Source organism: Cuculus canorus, chromosome 4 (assembly GCF_017976375.1).
Source record: "Cuculus canorus isolate bCucCan1 chromosome 4, bCucCan1.pri, whole genome shotgun sequence".
Taxonomy (NCBI): Eukaryota; Metazoa; Chordata; class Aves; order Cuculiformes; family Cuculidae; genus Cuculus; species Cuculus canorus.
The window spans coordinates 35,442,184-35,466,633 of record NC_071404.1 but is presented as its reverse complement, the minus strand read 5'-3'; the positions used below and the strand labels follow the sequence as shown (position 1 = coordinate 35,466,633).

The 24,450-nt window shown below is 42.0% G+C and overlaps 2 protein-coding genes across 2 annotated transcripts in view; both read left to right on the top strand.

The window, feature by feature from the left end:
• Window positions 1-24,450, top strand: part of LOC128852002 (storkhead-box protein 1-like) — a 67,000-nt gene that overhangs the window by 5,090 nt on the left and 37,460 nt on the right. The gene's annotated exons all lie outside the window — the stretch shown is intronic.
• Window positions 19,247-24,450, top strand: part of STOX2 (storkhead box 2) — a 127,475-nt gene continuing 122,271 nt past the window's right edge. Inside the window, exon 1 of the mRNA XM_054064954.1 lies at window positions 19,247-19,327. The gene's annotated coding sequence lies outside the window, so the exon portion shown is untranslated. The remainder of the gene's footprint in view (window positions 19,328-24,450) is intronic.

The window sequence follows — 24,450 nt, the reverse complement described above, 5'->3', positions numbered from 1 at the left end:
TTTGAGAGGTTTTCATATGCTTCGTGGAAGGGCCGTGCCCTTTTGTGATGATTGCTTGAAAAGAAGTGACCAACTTCACAGTAACCCTTCGGTCATGCCCAGAGCAATTTCTCCAATTAGAAGCTGATGTTTCAAATGGAGTTTTCAAGAAATGTATGTGCAATAATTAAACTAACTAGCAGGAGTTATAATTCAGCAAAGCTGATGGAGCCAGGCTGTTGTGCATTGTTCCTGCTCGGCCAGGCGTTGGGGGGGAAACTTTTTTGCCGCTCTGGGAGCTGGAGCTAAGTGCTCCCTTTATTTTCTCTCCCTGTGGTGTTCTCTCTTGCCACCAAAAATTAAATTAACACCCCACCAGTTTAGGTTCAGTAATTTTTCAAAGCAAGTGTTCCAGTCATTAGTGGATGATTATGGTGCAGTGTAGACTGTTGGACATTAAATGTTATTCATCTATAGCCAGTCATAAATTGTGAATTGTCTTTTTTCCTCCCAATTATCTCCTTTATATAATGAAAATCTCTTTTCAGTGAGGGAGCATTAGGTTTCATAATAATAAAACCTTTGAGGAGGAGTTTACCGCACACTCATCTACACCTTTTGTGTGCCTTTTGGTTTACCATGGGAACTGCAGAGGGTTTTAGCTATGATTTTTTTCCCCTTTCTCTCCCACCCCGACTCAGAGCTGTTTAGAGATCCAGTAGCACTTTTTATATCTGTGAGGTGGTTATTGCAACCTTAAAAAAAAAAAAAAAAAAGGTAAACTTAAGCTCATGGCCTGGCTGGGCCACTTATGAATGTACTCCCAACTTTGAGTGAAGAGCTGTGCTGCTCAGAAGTGTTGGGTTGGGCCTTGAATGTGCTTTGTAAAAACAGGTTTTAGAGACTGGGGAGAGAGAGGCAAGAGCTAAATGAGTATGGACTGCATATAAAGTGCCTGATTTCTCAGTATGTGGTTTGTGTTTTTTCTCTTGTCAGAAATGCTTTTTTGCTCTTTAAAGAAAGCTGTGGATGGTCTGCAAGACTACTGCAGGTTGTCTAAAATGTATTGTGAAAATATATTTTCACAGGAAGAAAAGATACGATGTATTACATTTCATTTCTTTTTCTTTTTTTCACTCAAAGCAGCTTCTCTTGAAGAACCAAAGTAAAATACACTGATGCATGGAATTCATTATGCAACACAAGCGAAGAGTTTATTAGGTTAATGGCCAGCTAGTGCTGTCTCCCTACCTCCTTCCCTGTCACAAAGAGCATCATTGTGTAGTAAAGAGTCTTTCCTGGTAGCAAATAAGTCATCCAGCCTGGCAAGTTAATTGTACACTCTGTATAAAGAAGCAATGCTATAAGGGAAACATGGTGGCCCTTGGCCGTCGGGCTCTGCTAAAGCAGAAATGGCACCATGGCCCTCACTCTCTCCATCTCTTTGTCTGTGTGTAAGGGTCTGATCTTTAATTAAATACTCCCCCTTTCCCTTGTCAAAGGGCTCTTGTCTTTATGGGGGAGTGGCATGGTGGGTGCACACTGAATGAAGCCTTTGTCAGATGTTATTCCGGTGCTTAAAGTGGGCTCCTGGGCTGCCAGCATCACCTGCTGGCATTTAAATATTTGCACCTGCTGGCAAACCACTCATTAAGTCACCTTTCCCTCTGTCCTGTTCTTGTTTTGTACATAGTCGTTTTTGGTTTTACAAAAACTGAGGTGGATGTGGTGCCTGGGGGCCATGGCAAGGGATGGCCATGGGGCTGCCAGCCACCGGCATCCTTGTCTTGCATGATTTGCTTTGTGTTTTTGCGGCACAAAGCCTCAGTTGTGTTTCCAACATTATCCTGTCTTTGTAATTTGCTGGTTAGAGGCATGTTGCTTAATATTTAATTTATCAAATTGTAATGATTTTAGTGGACTAAGTTCAGACCTTCTACTCATGTTGCCACAGTTTAAAATTCAGCTTTGTTTTGTTTGCTGTATTTTTCTTTTCCTAGAAAAATGTGTGTTTAGTACAGGGGTGCTATAGGAAGGGTCAACTGTACATGAAAACACTGCTATCCCTGGGCTTGAGTAGCAGGTTTTTGATTCTGCTTCTTTGTAAAGGATAACTTCACTCCTAGCTCTTTTGATGTTATTGCCTCGAGCCATTCATCTGGATGGTGGACCTTTCCTCCTTTCTGCTGGCCAAGAGAGAATTACAGCTTGTCCCCCAGGTATGGCATGCCAAAGCTTTCCCATGTTTTCGTCTGAGCTGGAGATCCATTTAGAGAGAAATAGCAGAAAAGATGCAACCCAGATGGATCGGATGTTCTCCAAGGCTCTTGGCATCCAAAGCTGCCTTCTGAGAAACATCACACCTTCCCTTGGCTTTGGCAAAGATGGAATGGCCAGGCTTCTCTTTTCTTGGTAGTCAAGGAAAGGCTGAAAGGTTTGGAGAAAATATAAGCTGCAACCAGATGGTGGTTTCCCCTGCAGAAGATGTAGCTGTGAAGTGTGAGGATGAGAGGAACTTCTTAATAATAGTTTTCTGCAGTAGCAGAAATTTAATGGGATTCTGAAAATTCAAGCTCTCTCCAAACTTTGTTTCTTTGTTTTAAATATAAGAAGCATAAATGTTTTGATTATTTTCTGATGATGTTGACTGCTGGGAATGTTATTGCAGTCTCCAGTTTCCCATATCAAAACTGTTCCCTGGGTGGGCAAGATCTGGAAAGGTTCTTAGGGATATTATGTTCTTGGAATAAAATTCCTTCACCTAATATGTAAACGTGCTTTCTTCTGTCCTGTGTACTTGATCCCTCAGTTTATGACCTGGAATTTCACCTGAGACCTGTGACAAGAAATAGCTGAATGTTAAGAATGTACCAACACATATATTTTGATGAAACAAAGCGCATTCCTGTTGACACTTGAGCAGGTCTCCAAGGGCCTTTTTTAATCAGGGTCCTGTACTGAGCCACAATAGCGATAAAACACGCATTCAAGGGTTGATAACTACCCAGGGAATCTGAATAGTGCTTCTTGCAGTTGTTCCTTTTTTTTTTTTCTATAGCAAAAAAGCAATGGTGTAATATTGCCATTGGCACTTATTGAGCTTATTTTTTTTTATTTTCTTATGAAAGAAAGCTACTACACTGTGCATTTAAATATGCAAAATATGCACAGTATAGTGACTTCTGTAATGTGTTTTCTGGAACTGTATGTACTTCTAACCCGTGCGATATGAGACTTTGTTGTTCTTCCTTGAGGGGGGTGTCTCGGGATGGGACACCAAAACAGCAGAAGTCTGAGTGAAACACAGCAGCCTTTTACCTTAACCTTGAATTCCACTCTCAGATGTTTAATGAAGGGATATGCAGGTGTATCAAAGATTGCTCTTTAAGAAACGCAAACCAATTCACTTAGACTCTATGAAGTGATGCCAAACGTGGTTCTTTATGAGATCTATACCCTGAGACAGTGAAAAATCTTTCTAATTCAAGAGTGTGGTTTGGGTAGCTTCATAAACGTTTATTTTTTAAGTAGTTTTTGCTAGCTCTTAGTGCTTCATAGGGTACATGGAGTAGCTCATGCTTGGCTTCAGAGGAGAGTGGAGGTGCTGAGGGAGCCAGTGCTGGTCCTGGTAGGGGAAGTTCCACCAAAGCAGGGGAGAGAGGCTCTTGGACGATGGCAAGTCCCAATTGCTTTCCCAACAGCATGACCTAAAACACAGTGGCCTGTGAGACTGGGCTTGAGGGAGGCTGCTTCACTTTTCTGGTGCCAGCAGAAGGGGTGGGAAGGCGCGTTTCGGTCAGGGGAAGACCTGGAGCTGGACTGTGGCTGAACAGTGGCTTCATCCCTACACTGGTAGCAGGGTAGCGCATTTCTGTGTCCATCCTTGCTGGTAATTGCAGCTCCAGTAACTTCTGCTTATCTGCTGCCTTGAAGTTCTATGTGCTGTAATGGATGTTCACACTAGGTGTTCAGAGGCTGTCAAGGAGGAGTGATAATAGCAAGGACCGTGTTTAGCTTTGGAACTATAGAACTTGCAATGTAATATTAGCATTAGAAGAAGCTGAGATTTGGCAGCAGTGTCTTAGGCAATATTGTGGGGCTATAAAATGAGCATTTCTTTTTTTTGAAAAAAAAGGAACTTCTTTGTTCTTTTTTTAAAAAAGAAAATAGCCTATGCCAAGAATAGTGAAACTTCTGCCCTAAGAAGAAAAGCAAATTAGTATTCAGTCTTTCGGACTGTACTTGTATTTTCCACTTTGGCAGTAATGTCCACGACTATATTTCTGCATGCAAAGAATACGGAAGAAATAAGATAGGTTTCTGGGGGCATCAGCCTTTGTCGAGGGCATTGTGAGGAAGACCTAATAGCCTAATAAATATATAATGTCTACCTACCTGGTTTTACCTGTATCATTGCATCCATGTGCTTACAGAGCCCTGCAGTTGTGGTGTCTCCAGCAGCAATGCATACAGTTCATTACCAGTGTTCCTTCCCAAAGAGATCAACTCAACATAAATGGGATTTATCACTGCCTGTTAATTTATTGTGTTCACATTCTACAGAGAGGTAACTGAAGTCCTGTAAGCTCCATGTGATGCTGCAGTGAACTTCTATACGTTTGAATTTGGTGGTTTTGGGTTGGGTTGGATTGTTTTGTTTTTTGGGTTTTTTTTTCCTTTTCTTTTAGGAGGTTGTATCAGTATAATAGAAGGATTCCCAATGTGCTCAGAGTGCCCTTGAAGCCTTCCAGCTGCTCCTCAGCCCATGTGGGAGCGGGCTATGTCCTTGCCTACCGCTCTGGCAGACCAGTGTTAAATATTTGCTTTCGTGTATTGCAGTTACTGCCCGGACAAGTTCCCTTTTCATTGATAGATGAAATAACAATAGCTGGCATTAAGAGCAAGCCAAGTGGTTTTTTTTGGTTTCCCTGAAGGGGCCTCCTTTGTCTCTGCTGTCTCTGCTCATGCAAACCCTTATACCTTGCTTAATACAAGGGTGCTAAAGCTTCTGAAACCAGAAGTAGATCAGCACCTGTTCGGAAGATTTCCCTTCCACTTGCCTGCTAGCGGGATCCTCCTGGTGAGGCTTTTCCAATGGCTCCTGTGAAGACTGGGATCAGTAATCTTGAGAGCCCGAAGAAGAGGGTAAAATATCCACAGCAGTGGGAAGAAGATTAGAGGAAGAAGGTCCTAGTGGAATGTGACGTACCTGGGGTTTACATGGCCGTTTTAAGTCAGAGGAGGAACAGATTGTGGGCGGTCAGATGGGCCTGAATGAAGATTTTCAGATGGCTGTTGTTGCATTGTGTATGGCCCTGGTCTGGGTGTGAAAAGCCAGCAACTCACCTGGGCTGAAGGGATGTTTTCATTAGCCACATATTCACAAGGCTGTTTAACCAGCTGAAAACCGGAATTTTAATGTCTGTTTTAAGGCAAAGACAGTATCTAACATACTAGACACTAATAGCATGAGAGGTTATTAAAAGTAAATAAAAGGAGGTGTTTAATTAGAGGAAAGAGAATTTAAAGGGGCACATTCACCCATTGTTTCTTAAGTGGGGCTGAAAAAAGCTTTGAGGATACGTAACTTTCCTGCTGTCATTGATAATTTGTCCCAATTGTCCTTTTGGTTAAAAAGACGTACTTTCTTGGTGTTACTGACTGAAAAATCCTATGCAGTTGAAGAGCAAAACATTAGTTTTATGAGAAGCTGCAGAGAAGAATAGTCATGAAGAGGTAAACAGTGAAAATAGGGAGCAGGAAAATAACAGCTTTCAGTCTCTGCAATCTTAGATGCTCTAGAAACAAATATATATTTTATACAGGCATCTTCAGACCAGACGTTACCCTTATAGAGAAACCTTCTTAATGAATATGAACATCTGGAAGGAATGGGAAACTGAGAAGGGAGGCTAGTCCGGTTTTTAGTGTTAACAGGTAATCTTGGATGTAGTGTTTCGTGTGGTAGGGAAGCAAGTCTGATAGGTGTCAGGTCTGCTCTTTTTATCAGAAGTGGAGACTTCAATGGTACTTAATGCGTTTTCTTAGTAGGTCTAGCTATGTGGTATCATCTCCATCTTTCAGACAATTGGGAGGCGCCTGCGAGATGGGGAGGGAATCATAGGGCTGTGAAGTTTTGCAGTGTTTCTCAGAGAAATTTTGTGTTCCTTCATCTAGATATGTGTGTGAGGGTGTATGTAATGTTAAGTGCTGTTTTAAGAGGTTTTCCATTACTTTGAGTGGTCTTGATTCAACAAGATGCAGATGCCCACATGTGCTCATAACAAATTAAGTCAGATTTCGGTGGGAGAGCTCACATTTTTAAATAGAGGTGTGTTGTATGTTCTTGTATTTGCCTGACTGTTGTTAAGAAATTCATCTGAGGAGTTAATCTATGTGATTAATCACAGGGCGGGTCATCTGCATCTAAGCAGAGAGCTCTTTGATAGGTAAGCTTGCAAAATCAGGACTAGTGTTCTTCATGTTTTTATTTTTGGCGTGTACAATACTCTGAAAAATAAACAGAAGAGTTCATCGAGGGTCTGTAGGTGCCTTCAGGAAAAGTATGAAGAGGAAGTCATAATTAATACTTCTCCAATAGAGGAATGAAGAGGAAATTTTAATGAATACTTTGTCAATAAAGATGAAGTCACAAAAAGTAGGCAACTTGACCTACTATCTTTCTGATTACTGTCCTTGGACAAGAATTAGTGGCTATGATCTTGTCATTTTTTATTTATGGCAGTAGTTTCTAGAATTTAGTTTATAGATTTCTTATTAATTCAAGTTCTTTGCTCTTGTTTCCAAGGGATTTTCTGATTGTTAGTCTTTATTAGAGGTGTACAGATAGAGCTCCTTGATGAAGCTAATGCCACATAGCTGTTGGAAGGTCTGTAGGGACTTGCTTCTTGGCTACCTTTCAAGTACAGTATGGCTGTAAAATGTTTTAGTGTCAGAATCACTACATCTATCATAGTTCTGCTTTCCTCTGTCAATAGCTAGTCTCATTCAGTGACATATTTGATATTAAATAGGGAAAACAAGTTTATCTCTATGCCAGTGCATGAGTCTCTTTAATTTTTCTGCTTGGGTAATTGTTAGGTTTCAGGTTTCAGTGGTTACTTAAATTAATCCCAGTGCAGTCTTGCCAATCTCTTCAGTGTTTATTTTGAGACAGAGGACAAAACATATCCTGTCTGTCGGGAGCCACTAGATACCAATCACCTTGTGAGATGGAAGAAAATTGAGCTACGTACTTCAGAGTTGATTTTTGTGATGAGTGATGGGGGTAAAAGTGAAATAATTTTGACAGAAGTTTTTTCCCACTAGCTACAAAAATGTTGAACAACTGGGACCTGCTGTTTCATTTTTTTCTTTTTTTCGTGGTAGTGAACACTTTTGCTTAGTGGCTTAATGCGTGATTGTGCCGATCCCTGTGCAGCTGAAGCTTGTGCTCCCTTACCAGCCGTGCTGCAGATTTCATCAGACTTTACCTTATGATAGTTCCCTGTTTCTGATCTATGGTGACAACCCTGAACCTCAGTGCTGGCTCTGCACCTTTTCTCCATCTCCTTTTCACTTTGAGGCCACCTGTGGTGATAACTTTTCAAGCAGCCCGAACGGGGTTGGGCTGGGATGGCTGGGACTTTGATGGCTGCGTGCTGGAAAGCTTGGTCCAAACATTGCTCCTCATCTTGTGTTCGACGGCACAAGTGCTTTGGGGAAGAGAACTGGTGGCTCTGTCAGATTGATGTTGTGCTGGGCACTGCCGCGCTGACCGGAGGCTGAAGTCTGTAGGTGCTCTTGTGGTGCAAACCCTTATATAATTACACTCGCAGAGGAGGTTACCTGTGAATGAGAGGTAATCTGTAAGCAGGCAACCAGGCAAAGAATTCCTGCCCCAAACCTGCCTGGATTTGCTTACACCTGGGCTGTACTAATTACTTATTGTGGCACCCCTTAGCCTGCCTCATGAGTTGTAGCCTAAGTCTTTTGAAAGCTTGAATAGAGCTATGTTGAGTTTGCAATCACAGATAGTTAGATATGTGTTTGACTTGACTCTGGAGCCATAAACACGTAATACTTCATAAATGGCTATCGTTACCTTATCTGCTCTGTTTTTTCACTAAGAAAAAGAGTGCAGGTCCCATCGGGTCAGCAGACCTAAGAATAGGCATGGCATTCTGTAACGGTCTGTGGCCTTACACTCTTGGTATGTTCCGTGAAAACACCAGCAGTGGTTGCATAGTGTTGCAGAAGGGAACTGAAGCCTGTGGTGGTTTATGTGATGTTTCTTTCACTAAACTGCAAAATAATGATTCTTGTGTGATGTTACCTGTAGGCTTTAGTACTGCATATGACTTCTCACAGGCTTGCTCTTTTCTAAATATGGTAAGAAAAGATGAGATTTGCATCTCAAGGCAACTCTGTGTCTTCTATTGAAGCGCTTTTGTCAGTACTGTCCGATTGTCTTCTCTAAGCTCAGAAGTACAACTGGGAAAGTGACCTGATCTCATCCTGGAAAACTGAGGGTGGAAGGGTAAGTGATACCTTGTGGAGTTTTCTGTTCTGTTGCTGAAACCATAGATCTCAGTGCTTTTGCAAGATGACCAAGCTTTGTTTCATTGTTAGGCTTCTTGATTTTTTCCTCTGTGTGATGCAGGTGGATATAAATGTATCTGAGCTAGGTTTGAGCTAGCCGGCTAGGGTAGGATTTACATTCTTCAACTGCAGCAATAATTACGGCTTTCTGCAGTGGCTAACTCACTTTGCTGCTTAGGCAGCCTGCTACAGCAAGTGACTTAAGTCCCTAGATTTAAGCCAGCTCAGGTTTATCTAGACTACAGTACAACGTTGGGATACTGTAACCCTCCTTTTCAAGCTGAGCAGTTCCAGTGAATTCCTCAGGGCTTTTCACTTCCTGCCTTTTGAGTTTCTTTTTCTGTGAACTTAGCAAGTGTGGCTTTTACCTTTATCTGTGACTGACCTTCTGTCGATGCTATCTCTCTGCTTGAAAGCTTGTGCCAGCATGTGTGCTCTCCTCTCCACAGTGGCTTTGTGCCAGGATCACACCAGCGTGATGAAGTGTTGGTAACAACCCTGCCCAGCCTACCTGCTGCCCAGCATCTTGCACTCTGCTCTAGCTCCTTCTACAATCTCCACTTTCCTTGGAGATGTCTTGTCTCTCCTGATGGCTCCAGAAATGCCTTTGGCTCCTGTTGGTGCTAGCTGGGACTGAGCCTCCAAAAGCTGGCTTTTGGAATGGATTTGGTGATAATTTCCTTTGAAGTCAGACTATGCATTTTGCAAACTTGTGGGTTTTGTCCCTTAAAAACATAAGATGGTTAAGGCGAGGCATGGTGCTGAACAGCTGCAGGAACAAGGGGGCTGAGAAAACATCTGCTAGGACCTTGAGTTGATCTCTACCAGTGTTGTCCCTAGCTTGCCTTTTTTATCCCTGCTTCGTCTTAGTTGAGGAACACACAAGTCTATTTTCAGACGTTTAACTACATGGACTGAACTTCCTTCTGTATTTGCACCGCCACAGTGGTTTGAGCTGGTGTGGGTCAGCATGGTGAAGGTCTCCCAGCCTTTGCTCAGACAATTGAGCCCACAGTGAGGCAGCTCAAAACCTAACCTGGGGTGTGGAGGGAGGAAAAGAGAGACCAGGATAAATTGTTGTGGACCTGCAGTCTTACGTCCTCTGCATTACAGTCTGTAAACGGGTATTCATGGAATCATAAGGTAATTCAGGTTGGAAGGGACCTCCAGAGGTCCCTGATCCAACCTCCTGCTCACAGCAGGACCAGCTGTGGGATAGGGCCACATTGCTCACATCATCCAACCTTTAACGCCCCTCTAAATATAGCAGCAGCTATAGTGGCTCTGGTGGATCTTATGGATGGTTTCTATGTTTCATGCATGTTTTGCTATGGAAAGGTCCTTTTGTAGCTCTGGCTCCTGCATAACAGGTTCCCCTGGTCCTCCTGCCTCCAATTTCTCTGGGAGCCCCGAGAGCACACAGCGTCTGGCTGGCTCTTCCACCCACGCTCTTTGGACACTGTCTTTTTTTGATGCAAATGGGATGCCTTCTTGAACGCTCAGCTATGTACAAGAACAGGCAGCTGATGCCTTCGGTTGCAGTGTGCTCCTTCTTTAACACCTCCTCCTCCCCCCCAAACAAAAAAAAAAACAACAAAAAAGCACAGAAAAAACCATGAAATATTGGCCTGCCTCAGCTGTATTTGTCTGTTTTGACAGATGCTTAAGGTGATTGACAGAGCCATAGTTGCCAGCAGCTTTTTATAGAAGGATCTCTTCATACTGTGCTGCTTGTTCTTGGGAGAGATATGTTTTCTTGTCAGCCTCTTCTTCCATGGTTTAAACGTGGTTGGGGTTTTTTTTGGGCCAGAAACGCAGCAATATGTGCTTTGAGTAATTGTGGTAGGCCTTTTGAAATGGCCAGTAAGCCTGACCTTTCCTTAAATGCTGAGAAATTAGGTTGTAATGATTTGGTGAATGGAAATTACAAAAACAAAATAAACCAAGTGCTCCTTCTTTCTCTTCTAACCTCATTTCTCCACTTCTTTTGTGACTTTTCTGCCTGCAGCTGACTTGCTCTTTGAGCCACCACAGTCTTTTTACTCAGCTCATTAAATCATGTTTTCAGTCTGGCTTTAGGCTCACAAACTACTCTTGTTAGTGAGCATTTCCTTCTTATCTCCTTCCTTTCATTCTTATCTCAACCTTCTGGCAGAAAACACTTAACCGAGGCTGTGGACCTTGAAGAAGTTGGTCTCCATGAATGAGAGGAGGAGGAGACATTGACCACGCTTTCATTCAGTGCTTCTGCAGCCTGACTGGGCTATGAAAACCTCAGGGCTATGAAAATATTGCAGAATATTCATCTTCTTAATAAGTTATTTAAAAAAGCCCACCCCAGTTAAATATTTTTTCATAGACTGTGATGTCAGTAAAAACAAAGAAAACATACAGTTTTCAAGCTTTCCAGCCTATCTACTTCAATTCCTCATACAGCCGTTTTATTAATCTGCTCCTGATGCAGGGTTAGACTGGTTGTGTTCAGTGTGGCTGGTCAGCAGATTTGGGGGACTACAACGCAGGAGATCTGGAAAGGGACTAGTTAAAGGAAGCAGTCAAGTAGATGGATGACCCTTGCGCTTTTAGAAGCTGTTACCACAACCCTAGTAGGCTCCTTGAGGAGGAAAGCTTGGTAACTATAGAGCTTCCCATCCCATCTTACATAAAAGATCCAGTGACAGCAGGAGTTAGATTGTGTGTCTAGTGAAATGAGAAATAGTGATGGCTCAAGCTAAGGGGAACACAGCAGAGAAAGAATATATAAAAGCATAGAGTTTGCAGTTTATCCTATGATTTCTTTTAATATGCTTTTCTTCTCTTCTTGCCCAAGAAAATATTAACAGATCAGCTTCTGAGGTTCCAGTCAGGAAATACTTTCTGAGTCTTCAGAATGAGAGTGCTCTTTCTGCAAAAATGTACAGCTCTCTTCATGATTGTGAAGACAACATGAATAATGACAGTTGGGTAGAACTATTCTGTAAATGCTGGAGCCAGGCTCACCCTGGGCTCAGTAAAGAGGGGAGGTCACACTTTTCAATGTTATTCTAGGCTAACTATGCAGACTGCTGGTAAAGTTGAATATTCACATTATTTTGTTATCAAGAGTAAATACATTTTTCTGTTATCTTCTGGACAAACTATAGCTTTCTTTGTAGTGCTGTAAATGGCTGGTTTCAGGTGAATTGTAGAAGATATGGTGGGGTAAAATCAGGCAATTCTCTACTGACATGTTTCGGTTATTCTCTTTTATGTTTAAACAGTTGAGAAGTGTGTTTATAAGCGAAGCTTTACTGCCGGTTGAGTGAGATTATATACTTTTCCTGATGGTATAACTCATACAAAATATGCTGCCCAAAGCATTGCTAGAAATGCAGTATAGTGGCATTTGCAAGTCCAGACAATTACATACAAGATTTCTAAAACTAGAATCCAGAGTTGCCTGTCTGGCTAATACGTTGGTAAGGACTTGCCTAACTTTATTAGACAGGAGTCTATTCTTTAGCTGAATTAGATAGGAGACTATTTTTTGATCAAGTCACTAAAACCAATCTTTTTTATTACTTTCTGACTAGCTAGCAGTGCTTAGGAGAGCCATGTCACACCGTTAGCACCCGATTCCTTGAAAGTGAAAGCATTCTTCTGTTACTTTGGAAGTTTCTGAGTTTCATTACTTTATGTCGTAAACAGTGGGGGGAAAACATAGGCAATGTGTTCAAAAGATTATTATTGGTGCAGTTTGTATTTCGTTTATTTAGTCCTTTTGCTATTCATTTAGGTTAAATCTTTTGTCCTTCCCCATCCCATGTTTGTGTTGAGTGTCAGCCTGTGTTTATGGTGGTGGCCTTGGGCATCCCACACTGGCTCTCATGACTGGAGTTCATGCTGATGACCAGACAATGCTAAGAATGCAGATGCACAACAAACACAATTAAAATGCCTTTGTTCCTTTTAGAAACATATTGTTGGGTAAATTCAAATGCAAGTGTGTGAATTGCCTTCCTAACAGCAGTTGGATTTTTTGTTTTGAAGGTCACTGCTTTTCCATTGGAGAAGTTTTTGCATATTTATTCTGACCGAGAAGGCAGCTGGACCAAAGATTTCTCTCATCCTTCTTTAGGGAGCAGCCCAAGTACTCTTTTATTTACATTTTACTCTTTCATTACATTTCATTCTAAATGATAGAAAAACATTTGAGAAGTGTACCTAAGTTGATAACAGAAAGGTAAACAGAATACTGGGGAAATTAAGGAAGTAAGTTAGGCTTCCTCATTTGATATTTTTGGAACCTGTAGTGTTTTACCAGTTTGTTTCAAACTTAATGTATGATTTTTTTTCCCTTCTGTATATAAATTTATGGTTTAAGAAACAGAAAATAAAACTGAAGATGATGGGATACCATTATGTAACTACTGTGGTGCGTAGGCATGTTGAATACTGTGTGAAGCTTTTTTCCCTAAGTTGGAAAAACCCACTAAAAAAAAAAGCATGAAAAAAGCCAGAGAACTAAAAAAAAGATGCAGGGAAAGGTTAAAGAGTGCTCCAAAGCATGGAACTGCTATATTACAGAAGCTGACTGAAATGAGTCCTGTGGAGAAAATGAGTAGAGCAATGACGTTTTTCTATCTTTCCTGATGTAAGGATTTGGGAGCATGAAATTGAATTATTAGGAGGGAAGCTTGAAACAAACAAAAGAGCTACTCTTTCTGAAAACAGAATAAAGCAATGAGGTCATATGTTAAACTTTTAGCATCCTCTGTATCTTATATGAAAGATTTCTCTTAAACCCTTCTGCCAACAACAACAAAATACCCAAACAAAACAACCTCTCCCCGCAAAACCTGAAAGTTTTGCTGTTCAAAAGTAAATAGATACATTAATAAAAGAAAAATGTGGCAGCTTCTTTGTATGCTGCCAGACCTTGTACGGCTCCTCCTGTGACTAAGGCAGAGCTGGTTTCTGTAGCCACAGGTGGTTCCTTGAAGCGTTCACAGGAGGAGTCGTGCATGAAGATGCATGCTTTGCTGCTCCGCGTAGTGCCCGTGGTTGCTGAGTCCCAAGAGACAGGGATGAAACACCTTGCCTGTTGTCTCAGAGCTGTGAGGGTTTGCCATCCATGGTTTGACTTGGCTGAGAAGGTGGGCAGTAGGCACTGGAGACAGAGAGCCCTTCTTCCTGAAAGCCAGAGTGCATTGAGTAGATGATCCCAGCCTGCAAATGCTGTGTTTGAATTCCATATTGTGGGTTGAAGGGGGTCAGTGCACTGGTATGTTGCCTATTGTAGGATCTTCCTTCTGTTCTTACAGGCAGATTATTTCCTTCATCTGATAATTCTTTCAAGGACTAGAAAAGTGAGTCTGTGGTATTTGCCCCCGTCTTTGAATGAAAAACCTGGAGACCTTCTAAGAGCGTACTATAGAGTTGCAAGGAACTAAGTGAAGCCAGGGGGTCTTGGTGTCTGGGGCTTAGTACAAAAGGAGGCATTTACTACAGTCTTAATTTAAAAATGGACTGTTTTACTTAAAACTGCTGAGCTTGGAACTGAGTGCAGCACATCATTGAGTTTTGAGTCCTGATCTCTGCAAATACTTGAAGAGGAGATAAATTGTTTCTTTATAGGGGTAGTTCTGAGGACTTTGGTGTAATTACTGGTGTGAGTATTTTCTGTAGCATGACTGTAAAGTAATACTTTTGGGATAATATGTAATCTAAGTAGGTGGGTAGAATTCTTTTGTCGCCTCTTTTGAACAGCACCAGCAGAACAAAGATAACATAGTCCATTAATACCTCCAATAAAAGAAAAAAAATAATGCTACCTGTGCAATGTGAAACTATTTGACAACTAGCAGTATACGTGCTGTACTCCTCTGGAGCATAGAGTTTCACATAAGGTCTCATTTAGGGGTTTTGCTCGTTTTTGATTGTTGCTTAGGGTTTGGGTTTGTTTTTTTGATGTTCCTGGTAGATAATTCAGCATGGCAAATAATGTAGCATGAGACAGTGGTCGTGGGTCTGTTGATATCATTCTTTAAGGCTGGGTCAGCCAATGAGAATTGATTTTGCAATTTTAGCGTGTTGTATAGAGTGATAAGTAACAACTAGTATAAAGAACAGCAGTAGCTGGGCCCTCTGTAAGTAGCATAGGGAACACCAAGAAGCAAGATGCTCACTTGAGAGAGACCTTTCTTACGCTATTTTACATGGTGGTTTGAGAGCTAGTTACTTGGAAATCTTTCTCTGCACAGATCTGTCCGAGGGGTGACTTTACAGAGTGCAACAAGCTGAATAAATAACTTGTCAACGTGCTCCTGCGACTTTGACACAGGCTGTTACAGGGTATCTCCAATAACTCTTTGCTTTGCTAGCCCTAAAGAAAACAAATGGTTGTGCCGCGCATGTCCTTAACATGGCAAAAATACCAGAAGTGGTGGGAATGGAGGAAAGGCTTGCTCCCCCTGATCGGGGCATAAAGTCCATCCCACGCAGGGTGTTTGTAGTTTGTTGGGGTAGTGAGGGGGAACGTGTTAGGGGCTATGCCCTTGGCTGGTGTGCTTATGGGCATTGCAGGCTGATGACAGCGTTAGGAACAAGGCACAGCAATTTTGGTGTGGCAGGCTGAGGAGAAGGAAGAAATTTTGTATGATTAGTTCTTTGCAATAGCCTTTCCTTGTTGTGGTAGCTTCAGTGTCATTCTCAGAATTGCACCCTTGTTTCTTTTCTTGCACCTGCTTGTGTGGCTCAACCAGGCCACTTCTTGCAGCGGCAACATGCCTTGTGAAATGCTGCATCCTAGGAGGTGGCTTTTATATCAAAGGGGGTGCTTTGGGATAACTGCTCCCCTATGTTTCGATCTGCTGAACTATGCACAAAACCAGATTTTTGGCGGAGCATTTACTGCGTGATACCTGCAAAAGCTGAGTAGGTTTGTTTATTAAGGAGTATTTATGCTGTAAATGCATTCAAGGGAATCAGGCCTCTGAGCTTAAGAAACCTAAAACTTCCAGAAGCAAATGGTAATGTCAGAGCTTAGTCCTTTGCGTGACCAGTGGCAGATAGACGGCATCTCTATATGGGATGTGTCTAATGTCAACTCAACGCTCTGGAAAACAGAGGGAAGAGAGCATGGAAAGAAATGAAATTGACAGAAATAGCAAAAATTAAGAGAACAGTTGGGATATATATTTGTTCAGATAGGAAAGCCAATGTAAATTGTCCTCTGGGTCTTGTTCGTGCATGTACAGATACTGTACTGTGGTGGTGGCTGTATGCCCCAGTGTGGCTGAAGTTTCAGTGCTTTGGCGTTTGCGTAAGCAGGATGTTGAAAAGACCCTCTTGTCTTGAAGATTTAGAAATAATTTGTAAATTTAAATGTAATATTGAATACAGAGTATTTAATGACTAAAACTTGAACAGAGTAGGCAAGGAGTGGCTTCTTGTTGTGCTGGGTTTTATCTCTGGATTTTGGATTCCTGGTCTTCTTTCCCTTCAAGCTTCTTTTCCCTAGTAAAAAACTCAGATGAGGTAAAATGTATTAGCTTAGAATCCAGTGGCTTTCCTTGCCATTGAATAGGGTTACGCTTCTGAGTATTTTCGAAGAATTATCCCTGTGTGATTCTGTTGGCATTATGGGTACTCACCCTCTGCTTCTAAAACAGTAGTAGAGCTTTATAAAACAGGGCCTTTGTTTCCTTTGGGTAAGGTCTTTTTATTACAGGTCAGCAGACTAGAAAAGTGCATGTTCACTTGCACCAATCCATATAAACATACTGTTTTTACCCTCTCTCTTGCTTCTGTCTTTGTCCAGCTTATTAGTTGCCTTGTGGAAGTGAAGATACATCTTGCTGCTGACTTGTAAAACCTAACTCATGTTGTTCTAAGCCATTTCTTGAGTTTATGTAACAAAAGGTAAACCCCTTTGGTGCATTGCAGAGTGGAGGTTCAGCTGTTATGGGTGTAATTATCTCTGTGAGGAATGCAGGATGGTTAAATACTGATGTCAAGCTGGGCTGCATTTTAGACCTATTTGTCAGGTAAAGAAGACTAAGAAATAGCCATATTTTGTTCCCATGACCTCATTTAAAGGTGATACACAACTCTTCTTCTGCCTTTTCTCTCCTGCAAAATACACAACTTCTTGGTTAAGAGCTGAGCTTGCCCCAATCCTGTCCCTGCAGTCATGTGAGCAGTTTCAGCTTGGTGAGGAATGCTTGATGTAATCTTCTGAAATTAGACACTTAGGTGTGTTGTCCTTATTACCCTGCTAGTGGCCGTTTAGCTATTTTATCTGAGTTATAATTAAAAATGTGGTACCTGAAAGAGTGTGAGAGGAGGTGGATCCAGCTGGAGCTGGATCCAAGCAGGATGTGTTTGGGCCTGCGGATGGGAAGTATCTTGCAAAGACAGTGCTTGTAAGTTTCTTTAAACTACCAGACTACCTTTACACTGAAAAAGAAGATTTCCAGTCCCTGATCATCCAATTTACACTGTTATTTGAAGTTTTTTTCTGCTTAGTGCAGACTTCTGCTCTGCTCTCCTCAAATCGGCACCATCATCTTATTGAGTGTTTTTGTCTAACTGATATAAAGCATTTTCCACTCATGAAAATCTCAAATTTTCCCCTGCAGAGTGGTGAGAAGATGTGTGGAGTTTAAATATGACCTGCAAAGTGGATCTGCTTGATTTGAAGTATTTTGTTTTAGGATCTCGCACAATCCACAGCTTTCCTTGTGAACTGTGACCGATTTTTCAGGCCTCAGGGAAATGAGCCATGTCTTTATTTCAACCTCCTTCATCTAAAAACTAAAAATAATAAAAAAAAGAAGTTGAAGTCTTTATTGCATGCCCTTCTATTGTTATGACTTTCAAGTGAATTCGACAGGGATGTTGATGCTCTTGAAAATGGCTGGTGCTCTCTGGCTCCCTGTTTATACATCCCTGGAAGGTCTATGGGTAGTGGATGCTAAGTGAGCACAAAATCGCATGAAGGGGTTGGGAAATACTTTCTGTGCATATGAAATGATGGAAATTTATTTATAGGGGTAAAATGACTATCCTTCTTAAAAATAACTGGTGGTGTCACCAAAGGAGTGGCAAAGGTAGCATCCTGAAGTTAGAAGGAAGCTAAACCAAAACCTTCCTTGCCGAAGGCGTGCAGGAGAGCAATGACCTGTGCTTCACAAGAAAACGCCCAACCTTGTGATTACTAGCGATGAGCAAGATGTGCCCCTGCTAGGAATTAGTAACAATTTAGGGAAGAATCAAAATTTGCCTCTGAATGGGGCAATAATGGTGTAAATGAGATTTTTGAAATGTTTTAATAATTATCTTAACCTCCGCCAAGTGAATTATTTTCTTCAAATGAAATTGTGGACCAAGTTCTTTCTGGTAGAAAACAAACACCCTTTTCTTTAGTGAGGAGGATGGAGGCTGGGACAGTAGTGACAAACCCAGAAAGACACTGAACATCTGCAGGTCTCCCGTGAGGAAGGAAACTGGCTGTAGCTGTTGTTGAGGAAGGGGTGCTGCTTCCCATAACCCAGAGGAAAGGGTGTGAAACGTGATAATAATTGTAGGAAGCAATTGTCATTATCATTCTGGCTGGACTGTGTTCTACATGGTGGCTTATGGAAATAAACATGCATTTCTCTGAATCTTGTCACTGTACTGGTCAGCCTTGTGGTGCGATGAGAAAGGAAATTATGAAGTAAAAAAGATATTTGCAGGCTCTCTCATCTCTCTGCATGAGGTGAGAGGGGAAGAGTTTAAATGTACTCTGCAAAATATGTATGTTTGGTTTGAAGTATTTCAAGGACAGGCAAAAACCTATATTAACTCCTGACTTCTTGTGCCTATGGGCTCTCTCTGTTTGGGGTTCTCCTAAAAACACTATATAAAATTTTGGGTTTTTTTTCCCCCTCTGTCTTCCCTATATTCTTAATCCTAAGCATGAAGAAACTTTTCTGCTTGATCTCTGATTTACTGTCACATCTTTTCTGTCTCAAGACCCTTTCTTCGTCCGTGTTTGGCTGCTTTGCTTTTGACTTTCCTCTTTTCATATCCCCTGATCTTATTTGACCTCTCTCGCTGCCCTGCCAGCACCTCCTTGCCTTAGTTCTTGCCACCTCATTTCTGAGCTGTCCTGCACGTTCCTTTTGGCTTTGTTATGAGTCAGGCTCCTTGCCTGCTGCACACCAGCTTGCCCCAGGGCCTCAGATACCATATTGCTCTGCTCGTCTCTTCTCCCTTGTTCATCTCTTTCCCTTGAGCCATTCGTTGCCTTTCTCGTCACAATCCTCTCTCTCTAGCTTACTGGTGGTATGAACTATGTTCTTCTCCTCCCTCCCATACACCCTTTCCTAATCCCTTGTGTTTTTTGCCAGTCCCAACCCATTTGGGCATGTAGTGAGTATATCATGTCTCTGCCTCTTGCTCATTCCATGCGTCCAGACTACGTGCAAAATCTTTGGCTATGAGCTTTCGAGGAAATGTAATTCAGTCTTTATGAGCACAGACCTTTGCAGGCTGTAATTACCTGTTGCTGTCATCGCTGAGACCTCCTTCCTGCTGGCTTACCTGATGCAGGCACGCACACACACGCGTGTACATATACAGCATCCCTATTGCCCCAGGTCTCTTTAGCCTGTGCAACCGTCGGATCACCTGCACTGCATCTTTGCTGTTGCTGCCTCTTGCCACGCCTCCTTCAGCTACTCCGGGCTCTGCCTGGTTTTCCTCCCGTCTACTGAGCCAGGTATTGTCCCCCGTGTTCCCCTTTCCCATCAAGCTGGCAAGGCAGGACTCGCTGGTGCGCTTCTGCAGTGTCTTTTTGGGTTGGCGAGGCCTTACTTTTGTCATAGCGAAATACTCTCTCTGGTTGCTTCTCTGAATGCCTTCATAATCTTTGTGTGGAGAATTCTTCTTCAGCATCTCTTGCCCATTGTTAACACTCAGCCTTACAACAACTGCTCTCTTTTTGTTGTTCCCTTAGTTCTCCTGTGGTCTAAGGCAGGCAGTCACCCTTCTGGATAGGGGTGCATTCACATTTTAGTCTGCTCTGGGAAGTGCACAGCATCCTATTTGATTCTGAAATGTATATTAACAGCTATGGTGAACTCATCCTTAGTGTGACATTGACTGTCAGTGAGGTGAAATTATTTGCACTTTGGAAATCAATTGCAGGGAGGGCATAAAATGAAAGCGGACTTTCTTGGAGATACAGCTTTTTGTCAACGTACCTGCTTTTTTTCCCTCCTAGATGCACAGTGAATATTGTCATGGTGCTTTCTTGGGTTAAATGCTTGAAGCATTAAAATTTGGAGGAGGAAAAGCCCCCGGTTGTGAAGCATGAAGTTGCATGGCTGTGTTCCGCCTGGCTTGGACATGCGTGTCTGATTTCTGAGATTCATTGTGGTATCACCCGTTGTTTTCCCTCTGGTTCTCCTCTTGGGGGCCTCTGAGGGCGGAGGACAGAGTGGCTGTCCAGAATGGCTTGATCCTAGATTTGAGAGGAGAAACCCAAGGAAGTGTCATTTTAATCATAAAAAAGACCTCTCTATATCCAGCACAATGGCACAGAGTGCTCAGGTGAAAGCTTTCTTCTTCTGTCCTTCATCCCCCGTTTCATTTCCCCATTTCTTGGTGCGCATGCGATCATATCCTTCAAGCAGCGGAGCAGCAGAACAAAGCAGTTTTCAAAGGAAATAAAGACACTATATCTGGTTTTCATTTGCTTGTTCTTCTGTTTGGTAGCTGTGGAATATTTATTAATAAAAGACTTGCTAGTTCTTGTGTTGCAGACGCTAAATTATTAAACCTCAGAATCTCCCATTTTGCTAAAGAGTAATTAGTGTGTGCAGTGTCTTCCTGTCACGTGCTGGAGATGTAATCAGGAGGTGAGGTGCTTTGTTAAAGAATACTTTCAAATACCATCTTACTAGGAATGGAAACAGCCTCTAGTCATAAAAATAAATCTTCTTGGACGCTGAGAGGTTTGGGAAGATGGGATCTGATATATGTAGTGTTAGAGACTGCTCATCTGGATTTACCCTTTGTTAAATTTTCATCATAGATCCTCATAACACAGCGTCAGCAGAAATGCAGGCAGAGTTTAAAGGATTACTCTGGTTAATCTGAGGATGCAAGTTTTGGGTTTTGTTTGTTTCATTAGAGCTGAAGGAGTCGCTTGGGTGCTTAGATTGGACTTGTGCCCACCTCTAACCATATGGTACAGTAGTTGATGGAATGCAGATAATAACTTCATTTTCTTTGCTATTTAGGTTCAAACTTGTGCAAACAGGCCCCCACCCAATCTTTGTTTCAACCCACTATGTGAACCTTGTAAGGAAATTCATCTCTCGGTGCCTCAGTTTCCCTGTACTGCAAACAGCAATAATAACATGCTGCTGCTCTTGTAATGCATTTGGAGCGTACTGATGAAAAGCACCAAATATGAGCTTGCTATTTAATTATTAGGCCTGTTGCTTGTACTTAATTTGTCTAACCATGCAATGGGAACACCCACAACTGGGAAATCTGGACTTCCTGTGTCTGTCTGGGCAGCACCTGGGCAGTGATGCTAGCTTGCCAAGTTGGGCCATGACCTACAGCTGGCAAATATGGGTGGCATTAGCCAGCTGGGCACTTCAAAGGGTGAGGGTGAGAAGGGAGAGAAAACTTGCAGGAGAGAAAACATTCTTCAAACCTGAATAAAACAAAATTTTCCTGTTTTGACCAGGAAGTCTAAATACATGGGCAGTGCTGCTTCATAGGTAATTTGGAGCTATATTAATATTTCAAAAGAGAAATTAATCAAACGAGCCAAACCATGTAAACTTTTGTCATAGGTACGTGGTGAAATCCACGTCTGTCAGCCCCGAGCAGCTGCTGCGTGGGGTTGGGTCAGGGCATGTTGGAGCCCCTATTTCCCCGAGCAGTATGGGAGCAGGGTCACAGGGAGTGGAAATACTAATTTCTCTCTCCCAGAAAATTGCCAATGAATGACCTTTCGGATTTGGGGTCCTAAGACACACTCTGTGAATGAAGACAGCATGTTTCTACTGCTTTTTTTCAGAATTAAATTTAGCACAGGAGGAATCTGCTTTGGAAGTGACTTTGACATTTTGGAAACAGGTTAAACCAGCCCCTGGAGGTAATGTGCATGCTATCCAGATGCGTCGTGATCTTCTGAGGACAAGAATAGATATTGTATGTAGAATAGATACGATATGTATATTTTAACTCTTCCCATTTAAAAGTAAGTTTAAACCCTGCAAACGTGCCAGTAGCTTAGAAAAGAGTGGGACGTGGAGAATTGTATTGTGCTGTAGTGTTACACCAAATGGACAAAGCCTATAGGGAAAGGCTCATGCCTTGGATTTAAGGAGTATATGCTGTGCCCAGATTTCACTATAGAAACTGTGTTTAGGAGGAGACAGTTTCATGATGCAAGACCTGTTGTTATTAGTGCTTCCTCAGTCTCCTGACTCCAAGGCTGCTTGACCTAGGACCAGCAGGCAATCAGTGGGATCATTTTAAGGGGTTTAGAGCTGATCTTCAAAGTTGCATAATTTTTATAATGTCTTCACGGAGGAACTTGCTCTGGAGCCAACATTAACTCCAGGAAAAGTTTGGTGAACTGATAGTAGTCCAAAAGGTTTGCATAGATATACGTAAGAGATTGCAGCTAGGAAAAATTAATATTGGCTATAAAATATTAATAGAGTCCCCCTATCTTTCAAAAGTCCTAAGGTGCTTTGCCATCCATCAGCTGATAAAATCTTCACTCTCTTCTTCATGTTTTTGTGGTCTTGCCTTGCTTCTCTTATTTGATTTAGTTATGCTTATCCAGTTTATGTCAATAGTGGTATCTTCCAGTAACTAAGTTATGTTGTTCAGATAAAATGAAGAGTCCTGGTTTCTTTTTTAGGGAGGTGAAATATAAATTCATGGATGTGGTCTGAAAATCTCAGCTTCAGATTAATCCTGATGTCTGCAAGCTTGTTTCAGTCTAGTAATTTTCCTGTGTAACGTGAACTACCTGACATATTTATTTTTTCCCCCCACTCTTCTCCTTCCTAGTTTCATTACTGATTTGATTTCCGGTTGTGTGGAGATGTTGCTGCTGCTGTTTTCCTTTCTACACATATAAGCCACCTTCTTCCCTCCTCCTGCTCCGTATCGCTACTGTTGTGTCTTCCAGTTGACCTCCCTCCACAGCTTCTATGTGAAATTGAAGTTACTGAATTTAAATGGTGTCTCAACAACACTTAAAGATTTAGGTATATATATTAAAATTGTTTTAGCTGTAAAAGAACAAGGGCAAAGTGACTCTGCGCTTTGTTTTGACATGATAAGCAATTGCTTCTCTGAATGGCCTGACTAACTTTGATCTAGATTCTGATAATGCCTGTGGTCTGCAGATACTTAGGTTTGGAGAATTACTTGAACACTAAGTAATTCGTGATGATAATAGTTACCAGAAATGGCGTTAGACTATCTCACAATAACTTTTTCAAGCACCAAGCCTACACACAGTGATTTTTATCTTCAATTATGCTTAAAACCCAAACTCAGAACTTGTTGTTAAATATTTTCTTGGTGTGCGAACTGTCTTACTAATTCAAACTGAAGTCACTGTAGCATAAAATTACAGCACAGAAAGCCAGAAATATGCAGGTTCCAGACCATTAGTTTTACATGATGAGGGAGGAAAACCCTTCAGCATTCAACACTAAAAACTCCCATTCAGCAAGCCCTCAATTTAATACCTGATACCCTTATTTGTGCTGTGTGGACACAGTTTACATGCCAAGAAAGTGGACAAACTTGCTTCCATCTATTATTTTGATGTTGAAAAGAAAACATCACGTCTGGTTTATCTGCATATGTTTCTTCCAATGAAGCAAGGTGGTGTAGTCTGGTGGAGTAAGTGAGAAATGGAACTGAAAGCATCGGTTGCAGCATTTGCAGCATCTGCATCTTGTAGGCAGCTCTATGCCTTGCTGTCATCTAGACCAGATTTTTCTTGGCAGATGCTTCCCACTGGTGTTGGCAGTGATGACGGCGAGCATGTAAGCGGTGCTTACTGATTCCTGCTGTCATTAGTCATGTCACTTAGGTCATTACCACTGGCCTTGGGAGCCCTCCTTTACTTGGCCCTGCCAGCCACCTCCACCTCACAGGAGAGGTATGCTGGGAAGTGTTCAGCTGTAAAATGGTAGGGTAGAGGCAGGCTAGGCAACTATTGTTTTTTTAAATTCACACCCTCCCCCCTGCTTAATATTTTCTCCAATATTTTCCAAAGATTAGGAGCTGTAGAGTGCGTGCTGTCAAGCTTGTACTTGCTCTGCTGCTTTTGAAATAAGAGCTAATTTTGCCTTCTTCCAGACTTCCTGAATGATTGCAGGTCTTGGAGGTTTGGTGCATCAGATCACTGAATAACTTACTGCTACTTGTGATGTATTATCCTGACTTTTGGGCATGATTCTGCAAGCTCATTTCACTGTCTGCTCTGTTTCTGAGGGATGCTCGTGCAGAAGGGAGCTTTGGTCCTTCTCTGGTAGGAAATGTCTCATGTAGCTCTTGGTGATGCTGTCAGGAGCTTGACATCACCAGCTTGGTATTTGTCTATGGGGACAGTGAGTGAGGAGGTGAGATTTTGCCTTTTAACATCTTTAATAGTTTGGAGCTGTTTGAACATCTCCCAGGCTCACCACCTTTTCAGACCCGTAGATCATGGGAATGCTACTGTGTTTGCACACTGGGAGTCATACAGCATCGTGGCAAACACCATAGTGTCTGTGAAATGCATGCAATTATGTTTGCAGCTCCTGCATAATTGAACGCATGCGATGCCTTCACAACCCTGGCCAAACC